This window comes from Protopterus annectens, chromosome 2.part0 (genome assembly GCF_019279795.1).
Source record: "Protopterus annectens isolate FY-2018-M chromosome 2.part0, PAN1.0, whole genome shotgun sequence".
NCBI classification, from domain to species: domain Eukaryota; kingdom Metazoa; phylum Chordata; order Ceratodontiformes; family Protopteridae; genus Protopterus; species Protopterus annectens.
In genome coordinates, this window is record NC_056728.1 from 1,394,388,901 (window position 1) to 1,394,414,295 (window position 25,395).

The 25,395-nt window shown below is 38.7% G+C and overlaps 1 protein-coding gene across 1 annotated transcript in view; it reads right to left on the reverse strand.

Annotated features, from left to right (window-relative positions):
- Positions 1-22,785, reverse strand: part of ELMOD2 (ELMO domain containing 2) — a 909,722-nt gene extending 886,937 nt beyond the window's left edge. Inside the window, exon 1 of the mRNA XM_044061619.1 lies at positions 22,720-22,785. The gene's annotated coding sequence lies outside the window, so the exon portion shown is untranslated. The remainder of the gene's footprint in view (positions 1-22,719) is intronic.
- Between the last annotated feature and the right edge of the window lie 2,610 nt (positions 22,786-25,395).

Here is a 25,395-nt window from a genome sequence, read left to right on the forward strand (position 1 = left end):
TCTCCTTGTTTAGCCTGGTGAGTGGAACATCAGCGTGCCTGACTATAGAGTCACTATGACTATGACTAGATTGTTGGGTACGTTGTTATGCCTTATGGGCTGTGGTTGAGTGGCACACTGAGTTCGTGGGCTATGTGTCATTTGGGTTGTGTTAGGGGGTGGAGGTTGCTTGTGTTTCTGCTTTGGAGGTCCCTGTTGCTTGGGCAGGTTTTTACCGAGAGCCTCCGCAAATGTAGGTGTGTGTCTTGTGTTTCTATGTGTGTGTTTTGGTGGTGTAGGTCTTGAGGGACTATGTGATGGTGTGGTGTGGTGCAAGTGTTTACCTTCTCCTCTTGACTGTCTAGTCCAGTCTTGGGTGAAGGGAGCTTTGCTCCCAGTTTGGCTATACAAGTGCTTCTCTCACAGGTTGTAGTGTTGGGTGGAAGGAGGAGAGGGTTGTCTGTGTACGAGGCAATTGCTGCATTGCCCCAAGATGCCCAGATTCATCAGGTAGACAGGAGAAAACACCAGGAGCTGACCCTTAGACATGCCTGGATAGGTGCTTATTTGTGAAGTACTAGAAACTGTTTTCCTCTAGACAAGTGAGGAAAGTTGAGTGCTGTAGTAATTTGTAGCTTATTTAGTGCTTACAACAAGTTCTGAACAAATGCTGAGCTCAAAGAAACTGTCTTGAGTGCTGAAACTAAAAAAGTGGCTAGTTCTAAGAAACAAAATTAAGCTAGAAGGCTTCCCTCCAACACAGAAAGGCTTGGGGGCTCAGAATCCCACAAACAGTCCTGGACACAGCAAATCTGTATCCAGACTAGACTACCCACAGGGAAGGCAGGAAACAAGCTTTGTGTTCTGACATAGTTGGATGGAAGCTTAACTCTTCCAATTCACTATCAAACACTGGTCAGAACAATGTTACAGCATAAGATTATTTCCCACTGTGATTTTGAGCAGTTACACCATGTGCCTACATAATTTACATAGACATTTGTTTATAGATAGAAAATGAATTCAGATAAAACAAATTACCAAAAGTTGCTCTCAAAACAGGTAATGCTATTGAAAAGGTACACACAAAGATATCTACTGGTGTTTCTCTAAAAGAAATTTCAACTGGTAGTTTAGCAACATGACCAAATGCTGTAACTGCCCCCAAATATACTATAAACAGTGGCCTACAAGGCAGACAGGCATTCTGAGGATGACGGAAGCTGCATTACTGAGACTGACACTAGAGTTTATTTCCACATTACAGTCTCAAAAAAGGCACTTGTGGGACTGTGCACTATCCTTTATCACAAAACAGTATGCAGGTACTTAAGTATTCACACAGCTGTTTATCCAAGCAAATATCAAAATGCTGCTGACACCTTAGATGAATCTTAAAAAACACACAAATATTAGGTAAGTTGCATGGTGTACATACTGCTCCTCCTAACACCTACTGTTTGCACCATAAAAAACATATACGATTCCACTTAGGTTCAGCCTTTGAGGTCATCCACCTTCTTCAGGGGTCACGGATCTTTGCTAACTAAAGTCAGTGTTCTACTAAACTTCTAAAGTAACCATGATTTCTACTCCTAATAAACCTATTTCAGGTAAAAAGAATACTAATCAAACACTTAAAACCATCAAAATTTAACAGATCATAAAAGGAAAACAGCTTCTTCTTGCGATCCATTAACCCTGTCACTAACTAGAGACATACTTTGTTTGAAAAGGGTTAGGGTTAGTGCACAATGGCAAGATGAGACTCCTGCCCACCTTACTAATAAATGCCAACTCTAAACCTGCCTTAACCCCAAACCTACACCTCACCTTAGAAAAATCCTTCCTGTAACACTACCACAAAATAAGACGACATCTTGGACAAACAATATGCACAGTAACACACACATACATACAGCATTACATCTAACCCCTAATTTAACACCACCTCTCACCTAACTTTTTCTTTAACCCGAACCCACTAGCACTCAAAGACACACATACACACGCTCCCTGCTGCATGTCTCGTGCATTCAATGAGACACAGACTGGGTATGCATTCAAGTCGTTTATTATACATACATGCAACAGGAGCTGTAACTTGTACATATACTTCATACTTTGTATGCTTACTGACTGACTTGCTACTTCTAACACACACACACACACACACACACACACACACACACAAGTGCATCTCCACTCAAGCTTACACTCACACTGACTGACTAACTACACAAAATGGCACTGATCTTGCACGTGCTCAGTAACTTATATGCACCTGCTGTCTAGCTACAGTGGCTGACTAGGTTCAATATACACAATGAGCCACATTCTCCCTCTTTAATTTTGTTCTTTAAAATCCTTCTAGCTTTCTGTGTATTCCACATGGAAGCTTCTACTCTCACCTGCCTGTGTGCTCTCTAGCATTAGAAGGTGGACTACAACAGAGTCTCGTGCTCTTATTTGGCTACTTCTCCTGTGTGAGGATTTATTACATAGAAATTCTGACTGAGTTTAGCAACAGGGACAGTCTCTGGGGATTCATTCAATACTGGAACATCTGGGTTTACATCAGAACTGTTTGAAGAAGGCATATTGTCCTTTTGAATTCGAACAGTTGACGAGTCACTCTGGAAATTAGTCACGGGTACAGACAATCCGCTGTGGCACTGGTTCTGAGACAGGAAACACATGTCTAGGATTCCTTCTGTAATCCATTCCTTCAAACTGTATAAATGTAAAATCTCAATTCCTCAGAAACATCCTTCACGGTTCCTATATGATCACAGCCTTTGGATGTTTGCAATCGCACAACTTCTCCTCGTAACAATGGTCAAAGGGATTTACTGGTCTTATCATAGTACAACTTTTGTGACTGATGTTTTCTCGAAAGTCGAGCCTTGACCACTCTATTGTTCTTTACGTTTGGTAATAACAATTGTTTGCTGATTGGAAGAGTTTTCGTGTTTGTCTAGACATCAATATTTGAGCAGATGAACCAAGCAAGTTGTCTCGAGGAATGTTTCTAATACTGAGTAAGTTAAGGAAAACATTGGTACCATCTCTTTTGGATTTCTCCAACAAATACTTTGCACTATGTTTAATTTTATTGGTTGCTGAAGTAACTGCCTTGTTTGGCTTACATAAAAGGAGTCAAAGTAAAGTTTAAAGTTGTCCGAAGAAGTCTGGTGATGTACACCAGACGAAAGTGCTAACTTGTGTTTGTTTGAATAAATTAACTTGAGAGTATTCCTGGCTTCCAGCTTCGAGTGTTCTTTTTCGGATTTACTTTGCACTATGAACTGCAAGTTTAGCTAAATCATTGGCCTGTGGATACTCAGGACCACTGGTAATATGAGCAAAGTCTCAAGACTCATCATATTTCTTGAACTGTTGACTAGTAAAGTGGACCACTGTCAGACATGACTTTGTGCAGACTACCATGGACAGGAAAAATCTCTTCAATTTTGTAATGACTGTGCTGGATATCAAGTTAGGAAGTAGATCAATTTCAAACCAATCTGAGTAAGAGTCTACTAACACCAAGTAATTTTGACCATTCAATTTGAAAAGATCTACAGCAACCGTTGACCATGGTAATTCAAGAATTTGGTGCACCTGAAGTGGTTCTTTTTGCTGATTCGGTTTGGTGCTGTTGCAAATCGAACATGGTAGGAGTTTCCTTCTTATCTTTAAACATAGAAGTTCAAAATACAATGCCTCTTGTCCTTCCTTTGGCTGAATCAGTACCGAGTGACCACAATGTAAAATTTTGATGTATTCCTGTTGTAATGCCTTAGGAATTACCATTTTTGGACCTTTCATGATGAGTTCATCTTTCATCATGAGCTCATCTCTGTAAGGAAAATACAGATGAATGTGGTAAATCGGTTTGTCATGTTAGCTATCCTTGACTGATAATGTTTTTCAGCTTCTGGAGAACTGGGTCTGAAGCGGTGTGATTTCTTAGTTCATCAAGCCATGATGACGAAAAATTTCTGACTTCCATGACTTCAAAGTCTGCCGTTTCATTTTCATGCTGCTCTGTCGTTTGTCTGGTGTGCCTGACAAAGCATCAGTAAGGTACAAGTATTTGCCCATTTTGTAAACAAAGTTGAAATTGTACTTTTGCAATTTTAACATCACACGTTGCAAATCAAGCTGGGGCTATATGCCTTGGCTTTTTCAAAATTGTCACTAGTGGTTGGTGATCAGTCTCTATTTGAATAGGTCTGCCATAAATATCATCACTGAACTTCAAACATGCGAATGCTACTACCAAAAATTATTTTTCTATTTGTACATAATGCATCTCAGAGTTAAAATTTTTGACGAATAAGCAACGGATATGCCTTCTTGAAGGCATGCTGCTCCAAGGCCATACCTTGAAGCACCACAAGAAAGAGTTACAGGTTTGTGAACATCATAATATCTCAATGTGCGTGGACTGGCAATTTTCTTCTTCAGAATATCAAATGCTTTCTGGTGTTGTTCCAGCCAGGACCAGTATACATTTTTGTGAGTCAACTCACGTAATGGTGCAGAAAGCTTACAAGTCTGGGATGAACTTTCCTATGCAATTTACCATACCTAGAAAATGTTGTAAAGATGTGACATTCTCTGGAACTGGCATGTCACCAATTGCTGTTTGCTTAAACAGATCTGGTTGAAAGACAGAACTTGTAAACAAATGTCCCATGTAAGTAACTTATTTTAGTTTGAATTTACATTTCTGAGGATTCAGTCTGAGATTTACTTCATGTGCACAGTCTACACGGTCTACAACTTTCCTGAGATTTCTATCATGTTCGCCTTCAACACTGCCTCCAACAATAATATTGTCAACTATAATAGCACATTGGTAACCAGAAAAATTTGTCCATGATGTTGAAAGACTTCACTGGCAGAATTAATTCCAAATGGCATTCTTAAAAATCTGTATCTACCAAATGGTGTACTGAATGAGGTCAGCAATAAAGATTTGTGATCCAGCGAAATTTGCCAGAGAGAGCTTTTTGCATCTAAGACTGAAAAAACAGTGGAATTTAGCATTGAGAGTGGCTACCTCTTCTATTGTACACATTGGATGATGAGGAAACTTAGGTGCTTTGTTAAGTGTCTTGGATCAATACATATTCAAATATCATCCAAGCTTTTCTTATGAGCTACAACCATGGAGATTACCCATTCAGTCCATCCTTCTACTGGAGTAAGGGCACCAAAATTCAACATTTTAGTTCTGCTTTTACTTTACTGCATTGCTACTAGAATATTCCATGCTGGTCTGACAACTGGACTTACTTCATGGTTTAATTTCATGGAATATGGGACTGGAAGTTTACCAAGCTCATCTTTGAAAATATCAGCATATTAACTAAATATATTCTGTGTACAACTTTTGTTGTGTGGGCCTCTTTATTAAATGAGATCAGTCCCATTCTCAGACTTTGAGGCCTAACAGTGACTGCATGCGTCTCTTGACTATGTAAAACTGCAAGCCATAGCGGTTTCCAGCAGAATAGCATGAAAGGAAACACCGAATCATTAGTTTGAATCTCTTCACCACCATAAGCAACTAGTTTTGCACACTTTGCTGAATCAAGTTTCTCACCAGCTTTTACTTTAGGAAACATTTGTGTCAATATAACATTGCAATTAGATCCACTGTCCAACTGATAAGCTACTATATTAACTATTTCATAGATCACAGAGACACCATCAACATATAACGTTTGCTACAGTCTCTACCTGATCTACTTGCTTCTTCGGATACTTTCTTTTAATATAGTTTGCGACACTTAGACTTGTAAAGCCTTTTGAAATTATTCCACTTTTTACATTTGTGACATTACTGACCAAAAGCTAAACACTTTTCCCATTTAGGTACATGACTGCTTCCACAACTGCGACAGTTAACAATGAGATTGGGTGTGGCACTTCCTCTCATTTTACATTTCTTTTTCATCTTAATTTTCTGCTGCACACCATCAACATTTGCACTAGCAGGTACTGCAAACATGCTTTTCTAACCCATAAGCATATTTGTATGCTTTTCTGTAATCTCAAATATTTTTCAAATCTCAATGGTTTTCCTCAATGCTAATTCACTATCTCTAAGCAAAATCTGTCTCACTGCATCATTAACACCACATACAAGATGGTCTTTTATCAACTCATCTTGTAGATGACCAAATCTGCATGTTTTTGCTTTATTAAAATCGGTAATATATGCTGTAATAGTTTCACCAGGCTTTTGAGTTCTTGTGTAAAATGTGTGCCTTTCCATTGTAATATCCGTTGTGAGGGTTACACATTCCTCTAAATTTACATTTTAAGCACTCAAGGTATTCCCACATTTCAGCTTGTACCACAAATATGGTGGTTCTCCTCCTCCCCTGCATACACGGCAGGTGCATACATAAATGAACGTTCTTGCTCAATGGCCTCCGAGCCAGCTAACCTGAGAAGTACAAATGCTCTTGCACATGCATCTTTATCGGAAAATGCAGCCAGCATGAAAATTTCATATTCTTGCTCAAAACACTCGGCAATTCTCAGCAATATTATTATCAAACACCAGCAATTCAAGTGTCCGAAATCCCTCTGCCAATAATAACAAAGTTTTTTAAACATAAGTATAGACTTAGCACTTGTAAATTTGCTCAAGTGCACAACCTCTCCAAAAATGCTTTACTTTAAACACTGCAAATACCTTGAACACTCCAGACACTAATTTTGAACACTTTGAAAGCTATGCCACATATCTGGCTACTGAAAATCATTTGAAACAAAGTTAAGTAACTTGGAATAACCGCTGATCTGTTTGTGAGTTCACTCCAGGATATTACTCCACGTCTAACTGTGTGCCTCATGGTTTGCGAACTGTTTCAACTTCAGATACCATTCTGACACCATGTTGCATGTGTCGTGTATTCAAATGAGACACTGAGGCTGGGTAAGTGTTCAAGCTGTATACATACGCACATCAGAACTGTAACTTGTATATATACTTTGTACTTCACATGCTTACTGACAGACTTCTTACTTTAACACACGCACGCACATGCACGCATCTCCATTCAAGTACTGACTGACTACACAAAACAGCATTAATCTTGCAAGTGCTCAGTAACTTATATGCACATGCAGTCTAGCTACAGTGGCTGACTAGGTTCAATATACACACTAATCTACACTCCCCACCCCTAACACAAACTCCAGCATCCTACTTTCAACACTCAGTCAACCACACATGCAACTACTTCAACAGGGCTTAATTTTTTTATGAATGCATCTTAAGAGTTCAGACACTAATACACTGTAACTTTAAGCCAGCAATGTTAATCAGTAACACAGAAATTCAATAAATGATTTTCCTATTTTATCCACACACATCTGTCTGTTCACTTCTGTAGATACAGTACTTATGATTCTGTCACACCTCAGAAAGCAAATAAAAAAAAAACACAGCTGAATGCTACAAAGTTTACTGCAAGCATTTGAGGCATGATAAAAGCTGTCCAAAAGGTCAAACTACAGCTCCCCTTCTGAAGCCATTTTCTCACAATTAACTTCCATCCAATGGCATTAAGCTACTGTCTCAGTCCCTAAACTGAATGCAATACCATTTAGACTCTCCTTCACTCCTTGGACACTGACCAATGCAGTTCTCCACAGTTAGGTTCCACAGAACACTTGTCAGTTCAAATGCCACCTTTACTTTGATGATGTCAAACAAATGCATTTAAATACTTCTTTATGTATGGTTGACCAGGTTATTCCCATAGCCTTTCTTCTTCCAACCATTAGTTACAGACCAGCCTAAGTCCCAAACATGTGTAGTACGACAGCAGCTGCCCCACAACTCAGGACACAGCTATTTCTTTCACATATATTTACCGGGAAATCTCCAAGATTCAACTGCCCCTACTGCAGTCTGATCCATGAAACTGTTCTCTACGTGATATGCATATATGGATGCATACAAAGTATAGCCATATTTAGCATTGTTCTAACAACTACAAAACACCTGACACAGGCATAAGATACAATTATGGATTCTGAATTTCTTCATAACACAGGGGATAAGGATCGGGTCTCCAATCATAGCCAGATTATGTAAAACTTGTACTCCAAGAAATTCTCCTCAAGATCAAAGCCTGAAAGGTGATCTTAGCATCCCTGTTGAGAATACATAATGAAAGGTTATGATTAGTGACTCGATCATAATTCTTTGTAATGCATAAACTAGACCTTTATCAGTTACATTAGAGAAGAAAAAAAAGAGAAAGTGTAGGAACGTAAAGTGTTTTATTGGTTTTAAAAGCTGGTAAAGCACTTGGCAGGTCTAATAGACAACAGCATGGCTCTCAACTTTTCTGGACAAATTTAAAAATAAAGTGGGGGAGGTCAAAGGATCAACATCAGGGACAGTTTTCAAAATTTACTTACAAAGTTAACAAAACAAAAGATTTTGCATTAATGTGCACTTTCTTAATAATAGTAAGCATGAAACTCTTAATATCTGGCATCACTGACACATTGTAATCCTCTGATTTACCAGAAAAATCTGAAATTGTACAATGGACAGAGCAAAAATGGACAACACTCAGAAACAAAGGGTTACTCTCTTAAGCCAATGGCTTTAGATAATGTTGAGAGACTTCATCTGCCATACTTTCTATATGTTAAGTGTTGCAGAGTGAAGTTCTAAAGCTGTTTTAACTTCTGTTGCTACTGTTTGCCAGCCAGCACCATCTGCTTTTAGTCCCTGGCGTGAGACATGATCTTAACAGCATTTAACAACTTTCATTAATCATCCCAAGCACTGTTAAGATCAAGTCTTATACTAGAGAAATGCCTAACAAGTTTATCATTTTCCTAATTTTGGAGCATAATCTTGATGCTCAGTGCCTTAAATACTGTAGTACACTGAGAGCCATGACTAAATACCAAATTCAGTAGGAGTAAGGGGTTAAAACAAGCTTATTAAGCATCTTTACTGTACTAGAAAGATGCCGAACAAGTTTTTACTAAGAACCTTCATTACTGTTTATTTGTTTATTTATTTATTTAACATTTGTTGACCAGGACAGTCCAACTTGGCAAATGTCCCTTTTCAGTGAAGGCTCAGGAAGAAAAGCTCCAGATTACAGCAGTACAAGAGAATTTACATGCGAAAAAAATGTACATTAGAAAAACTACATATTGCAACAGAAACAAGAAAATTAACTCGATAATATAATGTAAATAAGAAAAAAACTAATATGTATAGTTAGAGGAAAAAAAAGAAATGTACAGAGAGTGAAGCTAACAGGTAACAGTAGAGAAAAAAACAGATAATATATGAAGAGAAATTTCATGAAAGAGAAGTAGTAGGGGGGTGGGGGAATGAGAAGGGACAGAGTTCTGGTAGGATTGTCACAGAGACATAACCAGGTGCTGTTTAGAAGTTGTTTGAGTCTTGAATGCACAGATGTTGGTAATATTTGAGAGACATGGGAAGCTTGTTCCATTGGGTGGAGGGAGAATAGCTACAAAGATTTTGTCCAATTAATTTTTTAGGTTTGTGAATCTGTAATAAACATTGATCAGAGCTTATAAGGGATTGGGGTGGTTGCGGAGGGAGATAAGTGTAGCGATAACTAGGGCAGGAGGAGGGTTTGTTGGTTTATTCAGGATAGAGTGGAAGATAATAAGTTGAGTAAATAAGAGTTGGTTAGGAAACTCTAGCCATCCAAGAGTCCTCAGAGCATGGCAGTGATGAGATTTTGAAGGCAGATTAGCAGCGAATCTGACTACTTAGTTGTAGGTGATTTCCAATTTGGACAGAAGTAACGACTGTACGTTAATAAGAATTTGAAAACCATAGAAAAGGTTGGATAGCAAGTAAGCATGTGAACTCCTAGAGTCAGGGGTGAGGAATCTTTTGTTTCTATAAAGTAGGCCAAGCTTTTGGTGGGTTTTCTTAATACAGTGATATATATGTGCACGTCAAATGTAAGTTGGTCATCTATGATCACACCAAGGAGCTGTGTGTGAGTTTAAGGAGTGATGGCAGTGTTATTCAATGAAGAGATGGTAAAAGATGATTTAAGGTGGTAGAGGGATCTAAGGAAGAAGAGAAGTAGTTTTGTTTTTGGGGGTTGAATATAAGTTTGGTTGTTAGTCAGCCAGCATTCAGTGAGGTTAAAGGATTTCTGTGTGAGGGTGAGCAAGTCGGTAGGGTTATCAGCAATGGAAAGGATAGTGGAGTCATCTGCATACTGAATAAGTGAGGACTGTGGGCAGGATTGGTGCAGTTGGTTGGTAAAGATGTTAAAGAGAAGGGTCCTAAAATTGAGCCCTGAGGGACACCCATATTGATGGGAAGAAAGGGAGAGAAGGTAGACAGCCATTTGACAGACTGCTGCCTGTCTGTGCAGTAGCTGTTAAGCCAAGAGACAGTTTCTGTACACAGGTTAAGTTGGGACAATTTGGAGAGGAGGATGGGATGGGAGACAGTGTCAATGGCTTTAGAGAGGTCTAAAGAGACAGGGCACCCTGTTGGGTAGAGGTGATCAGGTTTTGATGTCTGTGAACACAATGTTTACGCATTTTAGAGAAGGGAGATAGTATGGCTATAGGATGAAAATTACACAGTTCTGTGAAATTCCCTCCTTTACGGATTGGTATTATGTGGAATCTTTTTCCAAATAGTAGGGACAGTGGATTCCCTAATGGAGCAATTTATGAGGTTGGAGACTGGGCATGCTATAGATTTGTCTGCAGTCTTTAGGAAGAGAGGTGGCAATTTATCAGCTGAACAGGAACATGGTTTTAGTTTAAGAAGTTTTTGATGTAACTGGTAGGAACTGGTTTCAGTGAAAAGGGTGAGTTGTGTAGTTGAGGGGATGTAGGGGGTGAGAGATTAGGTGTATTGGAAGTCTGCATAACAGAAATGATGGAATCAATGAAGAATGAATTAAAGATAGTCGTATTTTCGAAGGCTGAGGTGTAAGAGGGATTACCTGGGTGGAGAATCTGACAGTATTCCAAAATTTTGGGGGGTTTCTGGGTGTAATCCTTTGGGGTGTGTGGTAAAAGTTCTTTTTGTCATTGATAATGTGTTTTTTAAGTCAGATTGTGAAATTCTCTATATTTTTGGAAGTTGTCAGGAGATTTGGTTTTGGTCCAAAGTTTCCCTGCATTGTCTATTTTGTGTATTAGAGACCTAGTAAAGTTAGAAAGCCAAAGAGACCATCAAGATTTTACTCTGACCATTCTGGGCGGGGCAAGACAGTTAAGCCTGTTAATGAAGATGGAGTTAAACTGAAGTACTGCTTCATCTTGAAGTAGGGTTGATAGGAAGGCCCAAGCTATAGCTAGGAAGAAGTTGTTAAAAATCACAGGGTCAAAGTTAGTTAGCTTACAGCATTCTTTAAATTTGTGAGGTCAGGAGTAATGGGGGGAGAATGTTTAGATGCAAATTGGACTGCGGTCACTTATGGAATCTGGTAGGGATTCAGGGTAGTAACAGAGGTGAGGATTAGAAACAAGAATCCAGTCGATGACAGAGCTCGAATTAGTGGGCTTATGATGAAAAGTGGGGGGAAGAAATAAGTTGAGTGAACTCATACAGGTTAATGCTAGCAGTAGGGGAGTTGGAACAGAGGGTTAGTCAACTGATGTTAACATCACCTAGAATTATAGTCTCATTGGGTATATTGTCAGACATCCAGTGGAGAATCAGTTCTAACAGTGGTATGTTATCGCCTATGGGTATATAGACGGCGACTATCGTTAGGGTTTTGTGGATGCTGGGATTCTAATTAGCCATAATGAGTTCTGCTGGGTGGGAAGAGGATTGGATGGAGGGGTTAAGGTTAGGTGGTCAGAGTAAACAATGGCAACACCTCCTCCTTTTTTGTGTTCGGTCGTGATGTAGAATGTTGTAACCTGGGGGAAGAAATTAATTGCCTGCATTGTCATTGTAAGGTTTTAGCCAAGTTTCATAGAATGCAGCTATGTTATGAGAATATTGGTCTGTCTTGTATTACAGCATTAATACAGGTCAATGCCAGAGGTCACTGCCACCACAGAAAAGTGGCAAGAAACAGGAAGGGGGTTAAAAGCCTTCTAGACACTTTTGGCTTCTCGAGGGGAATTTCTTGAAATCCACGTCTTGAACATACAGCAAGATGATTATGAAAGAGACCAAACATAATCCTCTAAACGAGGCATATATGTTTTCATGTGCAATACACAAACTTACAGTTGAACCCATTCTAATTTAGTCAGCAACTGTTCAATAAGACAAAAGAAGTTACTACATTCAAGCCTTTAACCAACATTGCACTCCTGACATTGACAACACTAAATCAGGCTATCTTTTCTTCTGTTCCTTGAATATCTCTTAGCAACCAACAAACCTGCAAGCCTGCCAGACTACATCATCCTAAATTCTTTAACTATAAGCATACTTAACAAATGTTGACTACATCAAAGTGTGCACAACGCTGGGAATGTGTTCACAAAGATATACACCATGACCATATTTTGGCCTTCAAATTTTTACTTATCTAAGCACCGTAGGAAAATTAAATTGGAAAAAATTCTATAATGATTTATCTTACTGTTAAGAAAAAAGCCACTGGTACCGAAGATACGAGAGCTAACTAACCCTCTGCTTCTATTTAAAAAGGGTAAAAGTAGGGGCTCAGGAGGTCGGGCAGCCCCTGAAATGACAATACATTGACTGATACCTTTCAGAAGCAATAAAAAGTTGAACGGGAGAATGCACCACCACAGATGTAGTTAACTGACAGTTAACACCTTTAATTAATCTGCTTGTTGGTACTTCGATAAAAATATGGAAGATGAAAACACTGAATTTAACAAGACAGGACTGTAACTATAACTGTATCATGTATTTTTTTTACCATTTTCTGTATCTCATTCTGATACAGAAAATGGTAAAAAATCCATATAGATACCAGTTACCAGTGTGAGATACCAACAATGGTGAAAAAAAATGTCTGAATTATCAGTTTTAAGAAAATAAGTCATCAGCAGTAGTAAGTTGCCTTTATTCTTTTTACTTTGTGTTCTGGACTCCTGCATTCTGTTGAGATTTCTTCTTCTTCTTCTTTCGGCTGCTCCCAACGCATTAGGGGTTGCCACAGCAGATCATGTGTTTCTACTTCTTCCTGTCCTCTGCATCTTGCTCTGTCACACCAACCACCTGCATGTCCTCTCTCACCACATCCATAAACCTTATCTTAGGCCTTCCTCTTTTCCTGTTACCTGGCAGCTTCATCCTTAACATCTTTTTCCCAATACACCCAGCATCCCTCCTCAGCGCATGTCCAAACCAATGTAATCTTGCCTCTCTGGTTTTGTCTCCAAACCTTCCAACCTGGGCTGACCCTCTAATATAACTTATTCTTAATCCTGTCCACCCTCGTCACACCCAGTGCAAATCTTAACATCTTTAACTCTGCCACGTCCAGCTCTGACTCCTGCCTTTTTATCAATGCCACTGTCTCTAACCCATATAACATAGCTGGTCTCACTACCCTCTTGTAGACCTTCCCTTTCACTCTTACTGGTACTCGTCTGTCACAAATCACTCCTGACACTCTTCTCCACCCACTCCATCCTGCCTGTACTCTCTTCTTCACCTCTATTCCATACTCACCATTACTCTGAACTGTTGATCCCAAGTATTTAAACTCATCAACCTTCACCACCTCTACTCCCTGCATCCTCACCATTCCTCTATCCTCCCTCTCATTCACATACATATATTCTGTCTTAGTCCTGCTGACCTTCGTTCTTCTTCTCTCTAGAGCATATCTCCATCTCTCCAGGGTCTCCTCCACCTGTTTCCTACTCTCACTACAGATCACAATGTCATCTACAAACATCATAGTCCACGGGGACTCCCTGTCTGATCTCGTCTGTCAACTTGTCCATCACAATTGTAAATAAGAAAGGGCTCAGAGCTGATCCTTGATGTAATCCCACCTCCACCTTAAACGCATCCATCACTCCCACCGCAGATCTCATCACTGTCACACTACCCTCATACATATCCTGTACCACTCTTACATACTTCTCTGATACTTCCTCATACAATACCACAACTCTTCTCTAGGCACCCTGTCATATGCTTTCTCTAAGTCCACAAAGACACAATGCAACTCCTGACCTTTTCTCTGTACTTCTCCATCAACACTCTCAGAGCAAACATCGTATCTGTAGTGCTCTTTCCTGGCATGAAACCATACGGCTGATCATTAATCATCACGTCCCTTCATAACCTAGCTTCCACTACTCTCCCATAACTTCATGCTGTGACTGATCAGTTTTATCCCTCTATAGTTACTACAGCTCTGCACATCACCCTTATTCTTAAAAAATCGGTACCAAAACACTTTTTGTCCATTCCTCAGGCATCCTCTCACTTTCTAAGATTTCATTAAACAATCTAGTTAAAAACTCCACTGCCATTTCATCTAAACACCTCCATTCTTCCACAGGTATGTCATCTGGACCAACAGCCTTTCCATTCTTTATCCTCTTCATAGCTATCCTTACTTCCTCCTTGCTAATCCACAGCTCTTTCCATCTGCTCAACACACTCTCCTCGCTTGTGAGTATGTTTCCCTCATTACCCTTTATCACCCTTATCCTGCATTCTGTTCAGATTATTTTATTTTATTTTACATTTGTTAACCGGGGAAGTCCAACTGGACACATGTCCTTTTTCAGTGGAGGCCTGGGGAGAAAAGCTCCAGTTATACCAGTAAAGTACAGAATAAGAAGCACATAACACATATGGCACAGAAATGTCTAATAGAAGTCAAGAAATTGTAAGCAGGAATAATCTACTCTATTACATAGTTATTTCTGTACATATAACAAGGCTAGGCACTCAGAGTATATAATAGTATTATTCTAATATTATAGGAACAACAGGTCACTAGTGGCATTTTATACATGATTTGTAGTGAGACTCACAGTAAACAGTTATCAAATTATTAGTTATAAGTTTCATGGAGTTATTACAGAAAAGATAGTGATGAACAAGTGAATTTTAGAGTTATACTTTTACTTACTTAATATATCAGTGGTAACTGTGTGACAGAAAGCATATGGATAGGTGCCTGTGGCGACTACAGAGTTATTGATCAACCGGGGGTTGTGCAAGGCCAGATCCATTTGGTAAAGAGGTAGTTTTTTAAGGTTGGTTAGGTAAGATCAGTTGGAAGGACATCCCAAAGCTTGCCTATATAGTTTGAGAAGAGGGAATCTCCTGCTTGATTTTTGGATATACAGGTTTGTAAGGGATTTTGGCTGGTGGATCGGAGAGTTCTGGCAGTAGTATACGGTTTAATAAGGGTTTATAGAGCAGGTATTTTTTCAGGCTCTGAGAGGATTTTATAGGCCATTGAGAGTTGTGAATAGTGTAAGAGTTGGGGCAATTCTAACCAATTGAGCTGTTTGAGTGCTAGACAGTGATGAGATCTAGCTGGGGAATTTGTAGCAAATCTTGCTATTTTACTGCAGCAAGTTTCAAGTTTTTATAAATCAGATTTTTTCAGATTAGTGAGAAGGGGTGCAGCATATAAGGTGGAGAGTAGGTGGGTTTGGGCAATAGCTATTCTGGTGTTATTTATGAAGTAGTATTTGCTTCTATGTAGGGTACTGAGTTTTTTGTGTACTTTAACTGTCTGAGATATACGACTATCAAATCTGAGTTTATGGTCAATTTCTATTCCCAATAGCTTAGTATGCTCTGAGGGGGTTATGCAAGTATTATTATGGGAGGTGATGTAGAAAGTGTTAGGGGAGAAAGGAGAAAATGCTAATAGTTTGGTCTTTTTAGGATTTAAGATTAAATTAGCATTTGTTAGCCAGGACACAACTTCCTGAAAGACTTCGAGTAAGTGACTGAAGTTCTAGTAGGGAGGGTGCAGAACATATCTCAGTTGAGTCATCTGCATATTGTATAAGCAATGCATGAGTGGTTGCCATATAAAGATTATTAGCAAATATTGAGAATAGTAGTGGGCCTAGTATACAGCCTTGAGGAACTCCTAGTTCAACTGGTAAGAAGGGTGATAGGGTCCGTTTCCATAAGACCGCTTGTTGACATCCTGTGAGGTAATCTTTGAACCATGCAAGGGTGGTATTACAGAAATGTAAGCCTGGAAGGGTGTTAAGGAGGTGGGTATGGGAGACCATATCAAATGCTTTTGACAGATCCAGGAAGATAAAAAAGAGGCATAGTGATTGTGGCTCCTATGAAGATTGATGGTGTTAGTAAATGACAGTAATGCTGCTGCTGTACTGTGGAATGGCCTAAAACCGTGCTGGGTATTGGTGAGGAGTTTGTTATTAAGTAGGTAGTCTGTGACTTGCTTATGAATTACTCTTTCTAGAATTTTAAAGAGTGGTAACAATACTGCAATAGGTCGATATTTGATAAGGTTGAAAGATGGTCCGCCCTTATGTAGTGGAATAATGTAAGCAGTTTAATGATTTTTTTTTATTTTTTGAAACTGGCAAAATACTGATAAAGCTGAGCTGGTGACGGGGAAGTGAATTATTTTAATATATCATAACATATTTTTAAATTACAGACCTACCCCGTGGTTTGAGTTTTCATTCCTCTCAGTATGCTAATGCTGTACATTTGCTCCAGCTTCTGCTTTTCTGTTAGATTCTCCAATAAACTATCATTCCTGACAAGCATCAGATCTTTGAATCACTGCATCTCCTGTACTTGTACTGGACTTTTGCAATCAGCATACTCAGTATTCAGTCATATGCACTTTACAAAGCTTGAATTTTCTCTGATCATTTGTCACAGAATAAGCAGCAGATGCTGCCACAGAAAATAAGAGACTAGTAAATGCAGTTAACTCACTGGAGAAGCAAAACAAGAAAAAAAAAACATTTATGCTAATGCATTCTTTAAAAAGAAATCTATACTGTCTTCAACAATGTTGTCAATACACCAAAATACAATAAAACAAATGGACCAATATTAAAAGAAAATTTAATCTTTCATAAGCTCAAACAGATATGGCCCTGAAAATCACAGAAAAAAAAAGATGTGATATTTTCTGGTTACAGAAGAGCTATATGATCAATGTTTCCAATTCTCCAAAGCCCTTCCACAACAGACAGAGTCATGTAAGGCTTTGGACATTATAGGGATGAGGCAAAGTCAAACTAATTAATATTTAACCATAACATTTCATTCTAATCTACAGAAAAATATGGCTAAGCACACGTTGATGTATATTGCACAGGTCATTATTTTAGAAAGGTTAAGTGTTTGATGGTGGCAGATTAGGGATTTGCTGTAAACTGATTGTGGGGCGACATGACCAAAAAAAAAAAACTTATCAGACATGATCTGAAATGCATCAGCCCAACTCTCAAGCCATGCTTTGTGCCATAGTTACTGAGAGATGTTAATCTGGCCATGACTTTTTGTTTGGCCTAGAAAAGTTAAGAAAAAAGAACAGCAATATCAAACCACTATAAAAAATTTTAAGTTAACTTACAGCAACATATTATTAAAAACATGACAAAAAAAAAAAAAAAACACGTTTTCAGATTCATGCTAGAAGAAGATCTTAAAATAAGGCCCTCCTAAAATGTAAGCTTTTTAAGTTGCTCTTGAAATTAAAATTAAAAAATATATTGAGAATCACACCTCTCAACTGCTATGACTTAGGCATCGCACTAGGATTTTGGCCATCCGATTTAACCCTGCTCCACCTAGATTAATAATGGTCCTCGTACAGTCAGATCTGATTATGAGACATATTTTATGAAATGCATAATCCAAGCCTACACAGAGATTCACTACCAATAACTGTACATGGTCTAGTATACGAAGACCGTCTAATATGAAAATTAAGAAAGGACTCCTCTTTTTGACCCTCTGCTAAGATTTTTAAAGGCCAGTACTACTATTTTTAATGCCAGGAGGTTGAGAATTAAAACATTTTTCCAGCATGCTCTAAAAGACATATTTGCCTATGTTTTAACCTAATTATTTGATCTTTTCTTACACAGACTTGACTTTGACAAATCCAAACTAAGATAAGTCCAGTGTTTGAAGGTTGTCTATGTCCTGATTGATTACTTCCATGACAACTCTTTCCATGGCTTTGCACATGAGGCCAATTAGACTTATGAGTCTATGAAAGGTCCTGCTTGAAGCAGGGGAATGACTCCAGCTGTGTATGGAGGCTGAGATTGAACAGTGTTGTCAAGGGTGTGGCTAAATTGTGCTTCATGCTATTGAAGATGCATCCCGACATACGGCCGGGACCCATGGATGCAGTATTTTTAGCTTTTGATAGCACTTTTAGGACTTGGACTTATGTGATAGCTGGAGGCAAGCCAATTTCATGTTGATCTTGCGGGACAGATGGAGGGGAGATAGGGGTAAAGTTACAGCTACATTTGTTAGTTAATAGGTTTGCTATATCTTTAGCCTCAATGTAGGTTACATTATCCACGGTGATCTCAGCGCATTGCTGCACTATGCTAACTAAAAATGCTTTCTGATTGCCTTTGACATAGCAGTCATCCAGCACTAGACAAAATATTCACTTCATCTTTGCAACCCCCCTCCCCACATGGCAACTCGTACTCATACAATAATTTGTGATGGTTGTTGCATTAACTTTGAAGTAGTCCTACACTTTTACATCCTAAATATGACTGATGGCTGCTACTACCATCAGGAAATTTGTATTTGGTTGCATATTTATTCCACTGAAAATCATGAATAAAACTGGATTCAAATACACAACCAAAGTTTAGTTGTTTGCTTATGCAATTTGCCATATAATACATGCTCAACAAAAGTTTAGTGGTTTACGTATGCAATTTGCTACAAAATACATGCCCTACACACGAACATATGTGCAAATCTGTGGATTTGTCAACTTCTCATAATTTAATATTGAGAGAAATACAGTTATCAGTACTAGAATACCATTCAAGATTCTAAATGCAAACAAAACACTGCAAGAGACATGCTGTATGTATATACTTCAACTGTGGAGCTTTTTGTGCTGAGTTTACCTGGCCTCCTTTTGTTCAGGTGGGTTTTCTCTGAGCATTCCAGCTTCCCTCCACATTCCAAAGACATGCAGCAGGTGGACTGATTACTCAAAACTGTCTCCAGGTATGTACATGCACATGTCCGTGTATGTGGACAAGGAAGAAATGCTCAGTAATCCACTTCTGTTCACTACTTGCCTAGTAAATCCTATGAATCATCTCTGCTGTTTATGCTATGCTATAAGAATGATATGCAATGTAAAAGCATTAGAGGAACATATACAGACACCATCACTGTGAAGGCATGTAACTAGTTCATGCTTTTACATATATAAAAAATTTCAGTCATACCCATTCTGTCTTTCAGGAAATGTACGCATAGGGGCCTGAAACCTCATTCCCTACTGCCAGTAATGTCACCACACAATCAATTTACAGCACATACCTAATTTGCTTCCATCAACCACTTATCCTTTCTAAAACAATGTCATCAGACTTGTGCCATGTACATCAAAATGTTGATCAAGTGACACGTGCAATCACTAGCTCTGCAATAAAACAGAGGCACGCAAAAAATGTACTTTGATCAAGGAAGTTCCTTGCTCCATGCTGCAGGAACCGCAGCAGTGATAAGTACAAGCACTGGGGAAAAGACTTTTTTTGCTAACAAAAAATATACCTTCTGTCATAGTCTGACTACCTTTTCAGTTTCCTAAATTCCAGGGAGTTTTCAAACCATTGGTTTTACAAAAAGATGTCCTACAATCATGTAAATGCGCATCTGCCAACAACTACAGAACAGCAGAATCATCTTTTTTCCTTGCGGTCTTTGTCAAGCATTCCATAAAATGTTTCTAGCCAGTTTATAGCATTAATCTCAGCTTTCTCTAACACTATAAAAAATAAGTGGATTCATTCCAAGCAATACTTCACTCTGAAGGTTTATTTATTTTTTTTTAGTGAAAGCACATCATCTCTCATACAGCCCTACTATCTAGCTGCTATTACATATCCTTGTAGAAAGACAGGTTGAAGCTCCAATCAATTGAAGCTTTGTCCCATAAAAATTAATTAATTAAGCAATGCTTAGATTTTGTTTTAATTAAAATTATAACATAAGCATTTTTGCAAGGGGTGAAGCACCACCACACACACACACACACACACACACACACACACACATTACTTACACAAACTTCACAATCACACAACCATGGACAAAACATACAACTCAGAAATAATCATTGCCAGTGCTGTAACAGAAATAATGCTACCAGCAATAACTTCCTTTGAGAAAAAGTTATCAACAAGTTACAGCTCATCCTGGTGTGACTGAGAAGTTTCACTCTCATCCACTTTACACTTGACACACTTGACCACCTGTAGGGAATCTGACTAATCCAAAAGAAAATTATTTGGTCTATCATATATTCCAAACATCCATTGCTTACACCTATCATAATCCAGAGCATTACACTGTTGTTAAAGCATTATTAATACATAGTTTACCAGAAGAAACTCTAGCAAGTGTTTTGGGTAACTGTTTTATATTCCAAGACTTGTTACTGCAAGTTTCACACGAGGGAAACAGTGACCAAAAATGCAGATTTACATATACCAAGTCCGAGACTGCCATTTCTAGAAATATTCCCTTTTCTTGGTGGTATGAGAACTTGGGGTTTATATATAGGACAGACAGAAAGAGCAAGGGGGTTGGGGGTGCAGAGGGCCTTGCTCTCCTTTAAAAAACAAAAAAGATTTGATAACAGTAACTAAATAAGGCTACCTTTTCTCCTATAACCCTATACTACTCTGCTTCCATAAAACATACTTGAATACATGCCGAGACGTTCTTTTTGTACTGCTTCTACAAGCAAAGCAGCAACAAAAAGCCACACAACCTGTGTTAGTGGTTAGATTACCCCGACATCCTCCTTTAATAACTTCAGGTACATTCTTTCTGGGCATAGTGACTTGCACAGTTAGCAGCCCTTTTGCATAAAACTGAAACTACTGCACAAAAGTTAAGACTATGAGCTGTTAAAGGCTTTCTGCTTTCATGGATTTAACTCCATTACTTTACTCCTGCATGCTACTTCAGACACTGAATAAGTCACTGCATGTTTTTGCGCCTCTGTAAACATGCACTAAAGAACAGTAGACTTACTTGTCAGGTTAACAAATGATAATTTCTCACTGTCTTAATATTGTATTCTGATCTCTGTACCCCCAATATCAATTTCTTTGGCAGTTACAGTCTTTCCTTTTTTTTAAAGGAGACAGATTACAAATATTGTTCCTCAGTCAATGTATTTTGACTTAATGTCTCCCTCTAAATCTTTTTGTGGATCTGCTGCAAGAAATGCCCTTTTCTACTTTTTCTTAATTCTATTTTTTGAACTCTGGGCCACTTTTATAACAGGTAATGAAGACATCTTGTTACTGACTAGGTCAAGGACACCACGGTACAACACAGACAACTATCACAGTAACACCGTTCCCAGTCTCACTCTTCCTTAGTTCTGATGACTGCTCTGATAATATCATCTGACTATCAGATGTGACATAATTGTATGTATGACTCATCACAGACAACATACCAAATGTGTGTGTGTAGTGGAGCCCTTCAGACCTCTATGAGGGACATTCTCCAGATGTGGGAAATCTCACCAGTCTGATGAGGGTGGAGGAAGACTCTGGATGCAAACATGCAAAAAAGAGAAGGGCAACTATAGCACAAGTGGTTAAAATCACCTTCTCAAAGGTGTGGAAACAACTGGGTTCATCCCACCCCCCTGCTGACTAATTATTGCTGCTGGGCTCATTTCTGTCCTTCTCTATATTAGCAACCCAACCAAAAAGTATTTGTTACTGGAGTTATGGATCCACTGGCACAAATCTCTTTTCTCCCTTCTCCTCGTGGAATATTCAGGTCTGCCATCCCTCCATGTCTGTACTTCCTTAAGGGAAAAATAAAGCCTGGAACTTGGAAGATTTTCTGTACCAAGGAAAATGCTTTGCTGCAGCTTAGCATCTTTCCTTGAAACTGCATATTTCTGCCTAAAACTGAAGATTTGTTTCATCTTTTCATTGCCATTCACAGCTTCTTCTCATTTCAGGATTTTTGCATGTCTGGACTCTTTCCCTGCCTCTTGTACAGCTGGCAACAAACACAGCTTATTCCATTGATCCCTTGACAGACACATTCCATCTGGGCTTCCTGGTGTTTCAAATGGAATTCACCCTTACCGTATAGATTAAAAAAAGCAAATCCATAAAATATTGCCTTTAAAAAGGGAACTGTGTACGGGAGATGCCACAGAAGTGTGTCTTACTTTCTACAGACAAAATGAATAAAAAGAAACCGTAAAAGTTAGAGCTGCCGACAAAGCAAGAATGACGGTCATACCGAAGTAGAAATGCTAGTAAATAAGCTTAAAAAAGAGTAAAGGACTGAATGATAACTACCACTACGTTACCTGTCAACAGTCAATTAAGTATAGTGTTGTTTCAGATGTATTAAAAGTAACATAAAAGAAGTTCAGCAAACCTACGTAAACCTCACAACTTTTGTAGAATACAACATATCTGAACTGCATTTAGTTTAACATAAATGGAACAACCCGCAAAATTGACAATATATATGAAGACCATTACCTGCTCAAATACTCCGTCTTGAAACTTGAGAGACACCGTTTCTGTTGTTGTGACAAATTGCGTATAACGTAGTTTACGTGATTATGTCATTGGTAGCTGTAAGCCACGTGCTAATGTCTTTGACTCTAGAAGCGTTATGTTTAGTTTGCGTTTAAAAGGTCTAACAGTATTTGGTACTTACAACTGTATTAGGGTTACCATCTGTCCCATTTTGCGAGGAACAGTGCCTTTTTGGGCAGTTGTGTCCTGCAAAAAAATTGAAAAATGGCAAATGTCCTGAGAGTCTAAGGCAAAAATATTCTTATATTTTATGTAATTGTTGCATAAAACAGTTATTCTGTTTTATTTTGTAAGAAACAGAATAAGAAACTAAAATGCTGCAAGAATAAGGTTTTATTTAGGCAAAAAAATGAAGTTGTGTGCTTTGTAGTGGTCGTGAGTATGTTTCACCCTGCAAAATCTGACATTTGTACCAAAAATGTCCCACTTTGGGCATTTGAAAAGGTGGCAACCCTAAACTGTATTCTTCTCAAAATAAAATTATGAAAGGATGACAGCTATGCATATATGTTCCATGCAAATCAGAAATTGTTGCACACTTAACTCAAGTTTCATTCACGATTTCCACGTGGAATAATTGTATAACAAAAGACAAATTTCCTGACGTAGTAGCAGTCATTCAGCCATATTTAGGATGTAAAGGGAACTGCAGAATCACTCCAAAGTTGATACAATACGAGTGCCGGTATGGGGAAAGTTGTGAGGATGAAATTATTGTTCTTTGTAGTGCAGCATATCTTCTTTGTCAAAGGCAATAAAAACATTTTTAGTCATGTGAGTAATCTCCAAACACAACGCAGCAATGCGCTGTGATGATTGTGAACAATGTTGCCCATACTATGGCTGAAGATAAAGCGATCCTAGTGGTTGATAAAAGTAGCTTTAACTTTACCTTGTCTCCCCTCCCTTATCCCTTATACTTGAAATTGGCTTGCCTCCGGTTATCATACAAGCCCAAGTACTAAAAAGTACTGTCAAAAGCTAAAAATACTGAATCCATTGGTCCTGACAATATCCCTAGATGCATTAGTATGGATCACAGTTTAGCTAAACCCCTAACTAAACTGTTCAATTTTAGCTGCCATACAGGTTAAGCAAATGGAGAACAGTTATAGTCATTCCCCTGCATAAGTGAGGACCTTCCACAGACCCAGGCGATTACAGACCCATAAGTCTTATCAGCCTCTTATGTAAAGCCATGAAAAGAGTTATTATGGAATCATAACTCTCAACCTCTTAGAGCAAGAAATCTGTACAAATCCATAAAGAAAAGTGGGACAAAGGCCCAAAAAGAGAGGCAATTGTTAAATACTGCACTTACAAACTTAGAAAGTGGATAGAATAACAGGTTTTGCATTAGCATGAATTTTTCTGAAGGGTATGAAATCTGAAACTGAAATGTCTGTCATTATTTTCTAACTTCAGTCTGTAATGAGTTGACTGTAATTTGTCAGAAAACCACAATTTTATGAAAAAGGGACTCAAACTATGAGGCAAACATCTGGACATTCTGCAAAAATCTGTACAGTTGAGAGGTATGTATGGAATTAATTACTCAGGACATAGGGAACCTCCAAACACTGGATCGTTCTTAGTTTGGATTAACCAAGGGCAAGTCATGCTTTCTCAACCTAGTGGATTTTTATGAAAATATTCTTGTGGCAGAAGATGTAAGTGTAGGACTGGCATACTCATGGTCCTGAGTTCAAATACACTATATGCCATATAGTATTATCAAACAGGACTAGAGCTGCCCGTTCCAGGGACCTAAATATGGCCTGTGACTTAAAAAGGACATGCTGGAGGGACAGATTTGTCTCCCAGTGACTGCTGCATCTTTGGAATAGGCTACCAATTCATGTGAAACAGAACACCTCTATGACACTGTTCAAAAAGAACCTGGACGAGTGGATGGGGCACCATAAATTCTTATTGGGGTTAGTGCTCACAAACCTCCTGGACATGGGCAGTCATTACTAAATACAATCATGGATATTGACTAGCGTATGTATGGTATTATATTGGGATAAAACGACTAGGCTTGAAATGACCTCCGGGTCAATAGCCTAGAAAACTCTTATGATCGTATGAAAAGGTCACCAAAGCAATGAACAAAGGCAAAATGGTATATGCCGCATATATCAACCTGGCTAAAGACTTTGACACAGTTTCCCACTCATGCATAGTAGAAAAGGTAAATAAACTGGGAGTAAACCCCTGTGCCACCCACCGGATTACCAATTGGTTCCCAGATAGGATGCAGATAATCAAAATAAGGAAAATTACCTTCACAAAGAGATCATTCACCAGTGAGTTCTGTGCTGGGACCTCTCCTGTTTGGTATCTACTTTTCTGAAATAAAAGCCAATACCAAAGGGTTGTGGCTGACTACATTTGCAGATGAAAGCAAACTAGGAGCAATCATTGAATCTCCAAATGTCTAGGCCATCCTGCAGGAAGGTTTGTCCCAAATAAATAACTGGTGCCAAAATCATAGACTGAAACTAAATGCCAAAAATGTATTGTTGTGTCCTTTGGGAAGTCATCTACCTTAGGGAACTACCACATTGACAATATACCCCTAAGAGTTGGCCATGTTGTTCTGGATTTGGGAAG